At 44.7% G+C, this 13,662-nt stretch overlaps 1 long non-coding RNA gene across 2 annotated transcripts; it reads right to left on the bottom strand.

Annotated features, from left to right (window-relative positions):
* Positions 1-1,554: 1,554 nt before the first annotated feature.
* On the bottom strand, positions 1,555-9,594 carry LOC141279062 (uncharacterized). 2 transcript variants are annotated; one of them, XR_012332814.1, is made up of 3 exons: positions 9,531-9,594; positions 5,681-5,771; positions 1,555-3,171 (listed from the first exon to the last, which is right to left on the bottom strand). It is a non-coding gene; the product is annotated as an uncharacterized lncRNA (long non-coding RNA). The 2 variants fall into 2 exon arrangements; XR_012332813.1 differs by lacking the exon at positions 9,531-9,594 and adding an exon at positions 7,914-8,090 and having other exon boundaries at positions 1,555-3,661.
* Between the last annotated feature and the right edge of the window lie 4,068 nt (positions 9,595-13,662).

Genomic DNA, 13,662 nt, shown 5'->3' with positions numbered 1-13,662 from the left:
TTTGCTCTCACTTCCTGCAGTAAATGGAGTCATGTCTAAATGACAGACCGGATGTTTCCACACCCTGCCAAAATGGAATCTGCTCATTTTGACCACAAAGCTGCTAAACATTAAAAATATGTGGTGACTACACAGGCACTTGACAATGTCTATTTAGTGATGACAAACCCATCACACGCAAGACATCACATTTGATTGAACCAAATCATGAGATTAAGCAGAATTGGAAAGTCAACATTTGTCAGGCTTTATAAAAGCTTCTCTCATTTTGCAACAGTTATTCTAACTCTTCAATAAGTGGTATTTAGAAAAAACATCAACAACAACAAAATACCAAAGTCAAAAATTAAATCCTGGAGGGGCTTCCCTGGTGGCGCAGTGGTTGAGAGTCCGCCTGCCGATGCAGGGGACACGGGTTCGTGCCCCGGTCCGGGAAGATCCCACATGCCGCGGAGCGGCTGGGCCCGTGAGCCATGGCCGCTGAGCCTGTGCGTCCGGAGCCTGTGGTCCGCAACGGGGGAGGCCACAATAGTGAGAGGCCCGCGTACCGCAAACAAACAAACAAAAAAAAAAAAAAAAATTAAATCCTGGGCTTCCCTAGTGGCGCAGTGGTTGAGAGTCCGCCTGCTGATGCAGGGGACACGGGTTCACGCCCCGGTCCGGGGTGGGGTCCCACATGCCGCAGAGCGGCTGGGCCCGTGAGCCATGGCCGCTGAGCTTGCGCATCCGGAGCCTGTGCTCTGCTACGGGAGAGGCCACAACAGTGAGAGGTCCCCGTACCGCAAAAAAACAAAAACAAACAAACAAACAAAAATTAAATCCTTTTCTATTCTTCATTTCCTCAGGATGACTCTACCTATAAGGTATTAGTTAATTTCTACAAACTGAAGAGCTGAAAGGGTAACTGATTTGAGGGACACTTACCAGCTAGCGAGGCTTGTTTAACATTTGTCAAGTACTAATTGTGTTTCAAACTCTGTGCTAATTGCTTCACACAAATAATATAATTGCATCCTCAGAATACACTTGTAAATTGGGTACAAATGCTATGTTTGCTTTGTTTTTTAACAGATAAGGAAACTGAGGCACCAAAGATGTGAAATAACTTGAACAAGATTCAAAATCGACTTTAGCTGAAATCTGAACCTAGGTCCAAGTTTAGACCCCGTACGATGAAGTTGAAGAAATTAAACTCTTCTACACTCTTCCTTTTCCAGTTGGTTTTGGTTCCTACAGCATGGCAGTGTCCAACTAAGCATGCTGCTTCCAAATGTATTCAGTAGCATTTGCTTGAGAGAGTCCCAGCCGCAAACACTACCCTCATTGTCTCAGCATAATGCAAAGTCACTGTGGACCTGGGCAGCAGAGGCAGGGAGTTCCTTTCCAGCTTCATTCACTAACCCTGGGGGAGGCTGGGCTGGGGAAAACACTAGAACCCAGTTCTCCCAGCCAGCAGCCAGCCTGGCTGGTGGACAGAGGTGGAAAGTGATTGGGATCTGTCTCAGGTGATGGTTCCCCTCTGGCTGAGGGAGTCCCTGTAAGCTGATCTTTGGAGATTTCAAGTCCGTTGATGAAAATGGGAATGGAGGAGGGACCTTGGTAAAAATGTTTAGGAATGTAGGCAGGAGATTGGTGGCAAAACTCTCCCCACCCCAATCAAAGGAAATGGCTTTAGGAAGTTGAGTCTCTACCCCTGTTCCTGTTTCCCCTTCATAAATCTACCCCTAAATCATCTTCAGGGAATTCGAGCGGCTGCTTTCTCCCTGGCAATGACGGGAATTCCAACTATAGGCCAATTAGAATACACCCAGAGCTGCCAGTAAAATGTTTCACTGACTTCACTTTATTGGTTTCATAAAACAAGTGAAAGAAATCGGAGAAAGTCCAGAGCCTCACCAAGATGCAAGTCTCTTTCTGAAGCAGCTTGAAGCCTGCCCCGTGGGCCCCCCATCTCGCATCGCTTCCTCCACCGTGCTGCTTTTAGCTGCTGCCACCTGCGCAGGATCCTGTGGTGTCAGGATACCAGCTCACACACCCGAGCTGTAGTCCTTACTTCCTTGAATATTTGATCTGCGTCCTTGAAGGATTTACTTCCTTTCTCTGAGCCTCAGTTTCCTCCTTTGTCAGTTTCAGGTGATACTCCTTTCATAAGTATCTCAGGCATGGGTGTAGTTTTAGATCTTGGAGAGTGGTCCCTAAGAGATGCGAGGGATTGTCTTCATCCTCTCTCCCCTCCCCACGTTACGCTTCTGTGTTGGTTTTCTCTCAGCGTTTCCAGTCTCGGCATAAATTATCCTTTTGCTCCTATTGACTCCTTACTGTCAGTGCTGCCTGTGTGTGTGTTTGTGAATGCACGTGCCCAGCATGTCTGTATCCTTGTCATTCTTTCTTTGTTCTTTCCCCAGGCTTCAGTGAGAGTAGAGAATGGAATGGAATGTCCTTGACCACCTCCCTCCCCTTCACCGGGAGGAGCAGGGCCACCTACTACCTCCCCTCTCCAGCCCCCTCCCCATCCTCACAAGTGCAGCCGATGAAATGAAAGCCGAGGAAGAGTGATTCGATTATTTGCCTGACCTTTGCCAGTGCCGGAACGTAGGGAGGTCCACGTGTTTCCCTCCAATGCCCCTTTGCGGCCTTTCTGAACTTGTCCCCAAAGAAGCCCTCCTGTTCGAATCAGCCTCCGAGGGCTGGATGTTGTTCAAAGCCAAGCGGACCCGCCTCCCAGCACTCCTCTCCACCATCCCCCCTTAAGCCGCATCGTGTTCACTACAGACAACAATTACTGACAGTAATTAGCTGCCCAGAATAACAAGGACGTTATCTTTGCCCAGCTTTACTCCAAAGGCGCATGAGCAAACCTGACTGGGCTCGAGCACAGTTGAAAATTCCCTTTTAGAATCCTGGGAAATGTGACCCTTGCCCCTTCCTTATAACCTGTAGAGCCAATTTTCCTCTTTATTAGGTTGGGTTTTCGGGGTAGAGTACAAAGGGGTGGAGAGAAAACTTGTGTTTAAGAAAGCTGTCACTTTGTCCATAATTTTTGACAAGTCTATCGCTTGACTAGAATGATTTTACCATACACCCTCTCTTTTATGCATTTCTTGGGTTATAATGCTTCAGGTGGCCTTGAAGTTGTCCATATCGAGGCAAAAGCAACAATCAAATGTGCAGCTAGAGAGGGGAAAGGGTGAGAAGTTAAGACTCTATTTAAACTGCTGGAGAGGTTGGGAAACCAACTTACCAAAATAGCAGTATCAAAAAAAAAATCTGAAAAACAAATTCACCACCAAACAGTTTCTACTGCTCCATTTATTTCAACTAGTGTGGTATTAATAGAACACCTAACAGCAGGGAGTTGGAAAATAAATGTATTCTCACTCACAAGGGAATGACTAAATGACTCACAAATGCAAAAATAAATAAATGGCTCCCTATGAAAATCTGAAACTATATTACCCTGACTGAAACAACTAAGCATTTTAACTGTAACCTAACATGTTAAATTCAATCAGTTTTATTTGAGGCCATAGATAGATCAAGCGATCAATCTCCATTATCCTGGATTTTTTTTTCATCTTCACACTGCTATTTTTCTTCCTATAAGACATTTCAGTTCATTTCCGTGAGCCTTCTTCTTCAGTTTAATGGCTGATTCTCAGACCTAAATAAATAAATAAATAATTCCCCCTTACGCTAGAGGGAATGGGAACAATAGTACAATTAAAAAAAATTTTTTTTGAGAAGGGCAAGTCTTAATTCTATGTAGTAAAGAGGAGAAGGGAGGATGCAGTGTGAGAAAAAGGTAACAGGTAGATAAATAGTACGTGTTATACCTTGTTTCAGATGTTATTTTAAATGTTAACAGGTGCTTCCTCCTGACACTATAAAAAGATCAACTTTCTGTCTCCTTTGTAATTTGTGAACAGGTAGGCCCTGAGGACTTGAATGAGGTCGTGCCAATTAACTCACCGATTCCTGCAATCAGAGTGATAATGACATCCTTAGCAACCATCCCATCACTATGGTACCAGCCTGCTGCTCTAAAAGCCCTTTTCATTGGTGCTAGTTTGAAGTTAGGAGGCTGACGCTGTGACCCTGAAAGCCACAGACTGAGAATTTACATTAACGCACCCCTCCATCTCACCAGGGTCACGTCTCTCCTCTTTCAGAAGAGAAGTGAGAAAAAAAAACTGTTCTCTGGTTCTAAAAGTTAAGGATTGGGGCTTTTCCCAAACACATTATAAATCACTGGTTGGCTCTTTGGAATCATCTCTTATTAAGAGAAGCTAATGAACTTCAGCTTTCAACCTTAGGCCAGCCCGATTACACTGAACACATGTATTCCTTGCATAAAAACTACTTGTTACTGGACTGCCTTTATCAATAAAGACTTTATCAGTTACTTCACAGGATAAGAATTGATACCCCAAAGAAAAACCATTAGCAATATCTAAGCATTTCTTCCCCACAGTGCTTTAAAATTTTTTAGCTCTCTGGAGATAAACTGAATACAAATAAATAAGAGAAGGAGAGAGACCAGGAATGTATAGTTAAAAAATGTCTTGGGTGGGCAAATTAATCTCAACAACCTTCTCCAGCTAGAAACATTGTAGTTTGAGCCAACATTCATTATTCTGAACCTCTCCTATATGCCCCTTGTTATATTAGGCATTTTGGGAAATCCATAAAGATCTAAGACACTTTAGTGTGTCATTTCAAAGAACTTAAAATCTATGTGGGAAGAGAGAGAGGCATCTGAACAATGACAACAAAATTCTGTTTGGGAAGAGAAGGCTTTAAGATGTAAGATTTTCATGGCCATAAGACTCCTTAAAAGACCTCTGACAGTATAAATAATAAAATAAAAGAAAGGAAGGAAGGAAGAAGGTGGGGACAAAGGAAAGAAAGAAGGAAGGAGCAAAAAGCCTCAGAAGCAACCAGAGACTGGAGAACAACTAAACACACCAGGAGGGTAAAGAGAAAGCAGTTGTATGTACCCCAGGGCCTTTGCACTCACTGATCCTCTAGCTGGAATACTCCTTACTCAGGTCTTCACATGACTCGTTCATTTTCATTTTCCTGTGAAAATATCTAACTTTGTGCTTTTTCATTGTTTCTATTCCCCTACTGGAACCAGAGATTCTGTCCATCCTAAAATAATGCTACCACAAGGTAGGTTCTCAACAAACTTACTGAATGAATGAATTAATGGAAAGAGTTAGTTTCAGGGTATGGAAACTGCATATTGGGGGAGACAGTGCCTGGTAAGAGCAACGGACAGCATAACCGAAGTAAGGGCTGTGTTCTCAGACAGATTCCCCAAACATTGATGACAGTGTTGGGTAGGCCTATGACTTCAGAGATGATTTGCAGAGCTGACGTTACCTGTAATGTCAGCAGTTACCATATATTTCTCATTGGAGGATATCAATTCTCCGTTTTCCTAATTGATTCCAGTAACATAGATACCTGAGTGCTGTATACAGCTCGCTGATTTCTGGGCAAACATTATTGAAGTGTCAATATTTGCTCTTCCTCCTAGAGCATCATTTTCAAAAAGACTGAAATTCGTTTGGGGACACTTCTCTTATATTTAATGCATGGGGAGTGCCAATACAAACTAAATCTTCATTTTGTTATTCTTTACCCTTGCTTTGATCACAGGGATGGCTTGACTTACCAGCCACCATGACTGTCCTTAGGCGGCTCCGGAACGGCTCCACTGATGCTGCTACCACCATTGATGCTATTGCCACCTCTTCTGATGATCCCTGCAGTTTAGAAAGAGGGAAAGTAGAGTGGCTTGGGCCACAGATGGTCAAGGCTCTCGATCCTACTCTCTGGACTGCTTTAGATATAGCAGCTGACTTTCCTGTCTGGCCTCTTGGTCCTCTGTCTTCAGAGTTAACCTGAGCCAACCTTTGGCCCAAAGTTCAGACTTAAAACACAACAAGGGGGGCTTCCCTGGTGGCTCAGTGGTTGAGAGTCTGCCTGCCGATGCAGGGGACACGGGTTCGTGCCCGGGTCCGGGAAGATCCCACATGCCGCGGAGCGGCTGGGCCCGTGAACCATGGCCACTGAGCCTGCGCGTCCGGAGCCTGTGCTCCGCAACGGGAGAGGCCACAACGGGAGAGGCCTGCGTAACGCAAAAAAAATAAAATAAAAACACAACAAGGAATCATTCTGCTGTCATGTTGGCTAGGCATTATTGTAAGGCTAAACACATACAATCTACTTTGAAATATTCTCTTCCATCGTGGCAAACACGTGAGTTGCTTTTTTGGTTAGTTTGTTTTGGCTTAGAAAGGAAAGACCTGGGCTTGGCAGAATCAGTGCCCTTGAGGCTAGGTCCCCATAAGTCCTATGGAGATGATTTTATAACTACATTTATTTCCAGATGCAAATAAAGCCATAGTCCAGTGCTTTCTGTCTTCTGGGAAGTCCCTGTAGCTTGCATCTCCTGAAGTGTGTGCCCTGCTACCTCATTAAATTAGTGGGTGCTGCTCTAGTCCTGAGCAGTCCCATTTTTCAGGGTTACTTTCCTCCCACTCCCACTGAGTGAGAATCCCAGAGTTGGAATCACACCAGATCAAATCATTATCACGTTCATGTAGTTAAGAACATGTTTTGACCAGGGCTTTTGATCCTAATGTCCCTGGACCTTTGCGTGCTTTAATTCCTAGACACCGAAGTTGAACATATTAGTAACTGCTTCATTCCTTCCAGCCACGTTCGTGGTAATTGAGGTGCTTCGGAAAATGATGAGCACCTGTGATGATCATGAGTTACGATCTGGTGTGAGGTGCCAAGCAGTAATATTTCTGATTAGTCATCACCAGGCCACCTAGACTTTCCGTGAGTTTACTTATAATTGTGTTTCAGATAATGCTATTCCCAGTTAGGCAGATGATCATTGTAATTTCTGGTAATGAAATGGCTAGGGAGGCCATTCTGTGCTGGGAAGACAGCCAGAGCCCAGCTCTTTATAAGAAACAAGTGTTATGGTCTAGGACACAGAGCTGAAGCCAAAGCGCTAGGTGAACATTTCCAGCACGTGTCAGATTGAGTCTTTATCTAGTGCCCTCTCTCATACTTTAAGACTGATACATTTTCAAAGGGGCATCCCTCTGCTTGAAAGCAACTCTGCAGAAAGCAAAGATACTGACAATTTTTCCTTCCCCTTTGCACTCTTTAATGCGCCGAAGAATCACTGTTGGCCTTCTACGATGGCAAAGTCATTTTCTCACTGTGGTCAATAGTGGTTTGATCAATAACTTACACAACCAGCCTCAATAAATAATAATGGGGCTTGTCTGGTGAAAGTTATTGAAATCGTTGTGGATAAGGGCTCTCTAGATAAGAAAAAGAAAGAAAGAAAGAAAGAAAGAAAAGGAATGAAAGGAGCTTCCCCAAAGGTGTGGGCTTGTCAGCTTTCCTCCTTTTCTGTGTTGTTAATATCTTCCATCTCAGGTAACGTTCATCACAAAATCATCACCTGGCTTTAAACATTTGGATCTTTAGGCATTCCAGCTAAAAGCTAAAACCCAGAATCTAGATGGTTTCTCCTCAGTATATCAAGCAGTTTTTCCTTCAACCTCGTAGGTACGAAGAGTTTTCTCCTCCATGCTTGGAATATATCTCTGTTGAATCTATAGCTGTTGATGAGTCTGCAAACTACATTTCCCAGACTGCCTCATCAGTAGGCTTCTGGCCAGGTTCAGTCCATGCACAGGAGGATAGAAGGAAGGGAGGACCTGTGTGGGTCTGTCTTTCTGCTTCAGGTGACAGTTTACAGTGGTGGTTGAACTCCTCTGTGGTTTAAGCTGCTGTCCCGACCACCCCTCACTCTGAGGTCCCAGCTCCCACCAGGTAGCCCCTGGCTTCTGGCCAGGGGCTAGAAGGTGTCACATCACCTTTTTCTTGTGTTTCTTCCGTCCTAAGGGTGGCGTCAGCTTCCTGCTGTTGTTCATCTCTGGGTTGCTTCCCCATCTTCTGTTTTGTCTTCTCCTCTCTTCCACCACCTGCATAATCAGTTCTTCTATTAAATTCCCTCCATTTAAAATGGTTCGAATGGTTACCGTTTTCTTGGCAGTCCAGTCTGTTCTTTTCTGAGACCCTTCCTTGGATACAGATTACACCTCAATCATATTTCAGGTCGCCTCGCCAATAATTAAAATTAATCACACATTCACAACAGTAATAATAGCATTTCTCACCACTCAGCCCTAGTTTGTGGTGTGCTTACGTGCAGCCGGTACTATGCTAAGCACGCCACTCCCATTAACTCATCTTATTCTCTCCAAACCTTCTGAGCTAAGTGTTATTATTATTATCCTCCCCATTTTCTAGATGTAGAGGCTGAGGCTGAGAGAGTTTAAGTAACTCGATGAAGGTCGTGCAGATAACAAGTATCAAAACATTGATCTGAAAGTATGTTCATTTCGAGCCCCTAGTTTTTAACCCCTCTGAACATTTCGATGACAATCAACGCTGCATAGTGAAGGCATAGCACTCATTAAGAGTTCCACGCAGCGTGTCTTTGAACAACCCTGTCCATTCCCGGCCTTAACCCTTTGGGGTTATTCCTTCTGCTTAGAGGCATTAAAGTGGATCTTTTGTATGTGTCAAGGACACAGGGAAGAGAACAAACGTCCAAAGCTGAAGATGACTATTAATCTCCCTCAGGGTGCTTGTGAGGGATGAGAAGATCACCTTCTACTCCAGGAGGGCAGCTGCGGTGCCTGCTGGCCTCATGGCTGCCAAGTGAGTGTGTTTCCTGAGCTCCCTGCAGGTCCCGGCTGCCCGGAGAGCCGCCCGCCTCTGGAGCCAGTGCATAGACTCTGATCTTTCCCTACCTCAGGGCTGAGAGATAAGCTGCAGAGAAAAATTAATAAGAGTGAAGGAAGAAACAGTCATAAAAGGAGGAGGGGAGGCTTCCGAAAGCAAAGGGGGATTGTCTAGACACAGGCTGCCTCCTCTCTGCTGGCTTTTTTCCCTTTTTCTCTTTCCATTTTTTCCTAAGCTTTGTTTTCAGACTGATTTGCCTAAGCATTCTTTTCTTAGTCTTTCCCCTTCCATGTCTAAATATGGCGGGGGTTGGGAATAAGAACCAAATTAGCCAACCATTTTACCTTTGGGACTGAGTGATAAAAATAACAGCCCGGCTGGCTGAATCATTTCAATAGCATTGGAGGCATGTGGAGGAGTGCAGGGGGACCTGGGAGGAGAGGGGTTAAGGTTCTCACCCTGTATTAGAACTTGATTTACGGCATGGATCGAGTTCATGTTCCTCTCAGGGTCTGGTTTTGAGCAAAAGCCATGACAACCTGCTAAGTATGAAGTCCAGAATGGGCACGCAGCAAATGAACATGCTGCCTTGGCCTCCGGGAAGTGGGCACTTCCGGAGTGAGAAGTGAGAAGCTGCAAGCCCCTGCTTACTTTGAAGTGTACGAAATGGTTTTGGTCCTTCAGCCCAAGGGTGTGGCCAGAAATAAGAACGGTCAAGTTTCTATTGTTGGGGGGCAGCTTACCCAGTCTGTGGCAGATGAAAATCTTTTGATTTTGTTTCTCCCACTAGCTGCTTGCGTCAACACCTCTTCCAGAAAGGCGGGCAATGGGCAAGACTTGAGAAATACTAGCAGATTGGCCAACTATTGTTTGCTGGCTTCTAAGCAACAGCAGTGTTGCTTGTTTAGCTGTCCTTGTTTTTTTTGAGTGCACAAAAAGTTGTTTTCGAATACCAAAAAATCAGTAGATATAGGTGACCCTTCCCATAAATTCCTGTTTAGATTTCTGCATTTAACAGACACCATATTTTCATTTTGACTGTATGAAGGAGAAAAAGGGGTAAAAAGATAATCTTGCTGACGTTCTGGCACAAATTGGTCAATGGTACGTGTGTGTTAGTGCCTGAGCAGCCCCACATCTTTTCACACCCAAAGCCAACAAATGCCACGATGATTTAACACTGCAAACAGAAGAGCTACGGAGAATGCAGTTTTTATGAAAGCAGGGCATCTACATATAAATATAAGGATGGTATAAAATGAAAAACAAAAGCAAAGAGGAAAACAAAACAAAAACAAAAGAAAAACAAAATCCAAAGATAAATCCTACAGAAGATAGATGCCTCCTATTTTAATTATTATTAAAAAGAAAAATAGCAGATGGAGAAAGCTGAAGAAACATACATGTGGATTGAAAGACAAAGGAAAGTGGAATAAATGATGTCTTGAGATGCTCAACTCAGCAGCGATTATCACCGGCACATTCTTCCCTGACAGGAGGAGAAGTGGATTGATGTAAAAGGGCTTTTTCATTTTTACTTCCTGGAGTTCATGAATAACCGGCTTCCCAGGTGACAATTACTCTGCCTTCTCCAAACAATCTTCCCTACCCGCTTCGACCTCTCACAGAACAAGCACTTAATAAAAATCCTATTGGTCCTCTGGTGCTCTTCTCTCTCTGAATTGCAAGTTTGGCCTTGATGCAGCTAGAGTTTGGAGGATGAAAATAGGAAGAGAGAGGATGCCTTTAAGAGAAAAAGCTCCTTTTCAGAACTGGGCGACCCTCCAACATCACCTGAAATGAAAACATATTCCCCAGCCCTGTGAGCCTGTCAACAAGACCTAGACATCAGGCCTCTTGTTACCTGGACCAATTTAGACCTGCTGGAGCGCCTGATGGGCCGCATCAAAATGTGCCTGAGGCAAGAAGGATGTACTGGTCTCTGGGAAATGGCTGGTGCCTGGCTTCAGGGTCCCGGCCGAGGCACCGTCTAGAGGATACCTTCACCTAAGATCTCTCCCCAAGGGTTTCAGAAATTCCATGAAGATTGGTTTGTCGCATTGGGGTAAACAATGGGCCATATTTGCACTTCAGAACATCCTAAGGAGACAGGATTTCTCTTTAGACTAAACATTTCTTATTCTCCCAAGAACTATTTTTCCTCTTTTAAGATCCCAGTATTATAGGGGAAGCTGTCATATCAGTGGCAAACACCCGAGTGTGAATCAACTTGTTCAAATTACATTTCTGTAAGCACATGTGTATGAAATAGTATACCAAGGTCACTTTTTGAAGATGCTGGGAATTGACTGGGGGAAGGCTGGGGATGACTGTAAAGGTTACAAAAAATATAGGACTGTGCATCTGTGCAAAATGAAGTGGATAAATGTGAAATTTTACAACAATTCAGGGAAGGGGTAAATCATGGAGTGCTTCAAGGAGGAGGTAAGACTTGAGTTGGAAGGGGAGATAAAACAGAAGTAGAAAAATATAGTAATTATCCAAATTTTTGCAATGTTCACCATTTGGAGACATTTCTGAGGGAATGATATCATCTGAGCTAATAGTTTTGAAACACTAATCTGAAATGTTCTCTTCTGGCTCATGCTACCAGGATCTCTCCCCTGGGTTCTCGCCAGCTGTCCTGCCCTAAGTCCTGCCCTCCCCCAATCTCTTCCACAAAGAGAAGCAGAGGGATCTAAAGCTCTAATTGGATCCTAATGTAACTCCACACATTAAAACAATGAACAGTTTTAGGAGAAAATCCAAACCCACACATACAGATCCAAACTCACACTTCCATCCCCAACCCTCCCCTTTCTCAACACTGACCTTCAATCATGCTCTCTCCTCCCCATTTAGAACAATAACTCCTCCCACCCCACCATTCCGCTACCACCAGAAGACTGATTAACTCCTATGTGTCCTTCAGACCATTTCTTCCAGATCATTTCTTCTAGAAACCTAATGACCCTCTAGACTGGGTCCTTTCCTACTACATTTCAGCACTTTTCTGGACCCTGTGTATATGCTGCTGACAAATTAGTCATGGTCCCTGCTCCTCGTGGAGCTCCCATTTTGGTGAGACAAAACACAAAACCAGCAAATAAAGACATAAATATGCACGATCATTTCAGATGGCATTAAGGACTGTGATGAAAATAAAACAGGATGGTGGGCTAGGGACCAATGAGGGCAATGAGGGGTTCAGTGAGTAGGGAAGAGTTGTGCCCGGCTTGAGCAGAGTGCTCAGGGGAGTTTGGGGCCCCTTCCACATATTTCACATATTTCTTTCTTTTTTTTTTTTTTTTTTTTTGCGGTACGCGGGCCTCTCACCGTTGTGGCCTCTCCCGTTGCGGAACACAGGCTCCGGACGCGCAGGCTCAGCGGCCATGGCTCACGGGCCCAGCCGCTCCGCGGCATGTGGGATCTTCCCGGACCCGGGCACGAACCCGTGTCCCCTGCATCGGCAGGCAGACTCTCAACCACTGCGCCACCAGGGAAGCCCCTCTTTTTTTTTTTTTAATTAATTAATTAATTGTTTATTTTTGGCTGCGTTGGGTCTTCGTTGCTGCACGCGGGCTTTCTCTAGTTGAGGTGAGCGGGGGCTACTCTTTGTTGTGGTGCATGGGCTTCTCATTGTGGTGACTTCTCTTGTTGCAGAGCACGGGCTCTAGGTGCATGGGCTCAGTAGTTGTGGCTCGTGGGCTGTAGAGCGCAGGCTCAGTAGTTGTGGTGCACGGGTATAGTTGCTCCGCGGCATGTGGGATCTTCTCGAACCCGTGTCCCCTGCATTGGTAGGTGGATTCTTAACCACTGCGCCACCAGGGAAGCCCCCCTCCCACATATTTCTTTTGTACCCTACACTTCCCCATCACAGGTAATAACAATCCAATGTGGTAAGAGCCATTTATTCATCTATATTCCCCACGAGGTTATAAATGCAGGGACAAGGTCTATCCATTTTCTCATTTCCCCCTAGCCACTTAACATCATGCATGGACTATCGTCCTTAATAAATATTTGTTGAATAAATGAGAGATTAGAAGGAGAAAGATTTTCATTAGAAGGCCATTATAGCCCCCCAGTTAGAGCTTATGAGGGCCTAGCTAAGATGGTGGTACTGGATGTGATGAATGGCATTGTGGAGGAAATATCAACAGGACCTGTGACTAACGGAAAAAAGGAAGGAGATCAGAAGAAGTAGGGGTTACCTCCTTTGAGGTTTTGAATACAGGTTACAGGGAGAATACTCACTTAAACCCATCTCCCTCTGGACACACAGATAGACAACATTACCCAGCCTCCTTTGCAACTAGGTCATGTGGCCAAGTTCTAGCCAATGGAATGTGAGCAGAATGATGTGTGCCACTTCTGGACCTGGTCTGTACAAACCTCCCGCACAAGAGTCTCAGTGCCGTTTCTTCTCTTGGCATCTGGATGTCAGCATCTGAGACCCCTCCTTGGAAGGCATGCATGCATTGAAGATGGCAGGACCACTGTCTATCTGGCCCCTGAATGGCAGTTAGAGCAGAGCCCACCCTTACTCCACCTCTGTCCTGCCAGGGGCGGGGTGGGGTGGGGGTCATGGCTGTTGTTTCTACCTTGAGCTGTTGCTAGATTAAGAAATGTTTCTCGATCAAGAAATGAACAGAAATAGGGAAGGTAGGAGAAAAAATGTTTAGGTTTGGGTATGGAGAACACTGATAAGTTTGGTATTAGAGAGTAGAGTGTGAAGTTTCAGAGATGTATTCAGTTGAAGGTGTCTCAAAGGAAGTTGGAAAAGCTACCCCAGAGCTTAGGACCAGATTGGGGATGACTTGTTTACAATGAAGTCGTGAGAGGAGATAAAATTGATAAGAGAGGGGATAGAGA

This window comes from Tursiops truncatus, chromosome 7, assembly GCF_011762595.2.
Source record: "Tursiops truncatus isolate mTurTru1 chromosome 7, mTurTru1.mat.Y, whole genome shotgun sequence".
NCBI classification, from domain to species: Eukaryota; Metazoa; Chordata; class Mammalia; order Artiodactyla; family Delphinidae; genus Tursiops; species Tursiops truncatus.
This window is presented reverse-complemented; position numbering and strand designations above follow the sequence as displayed.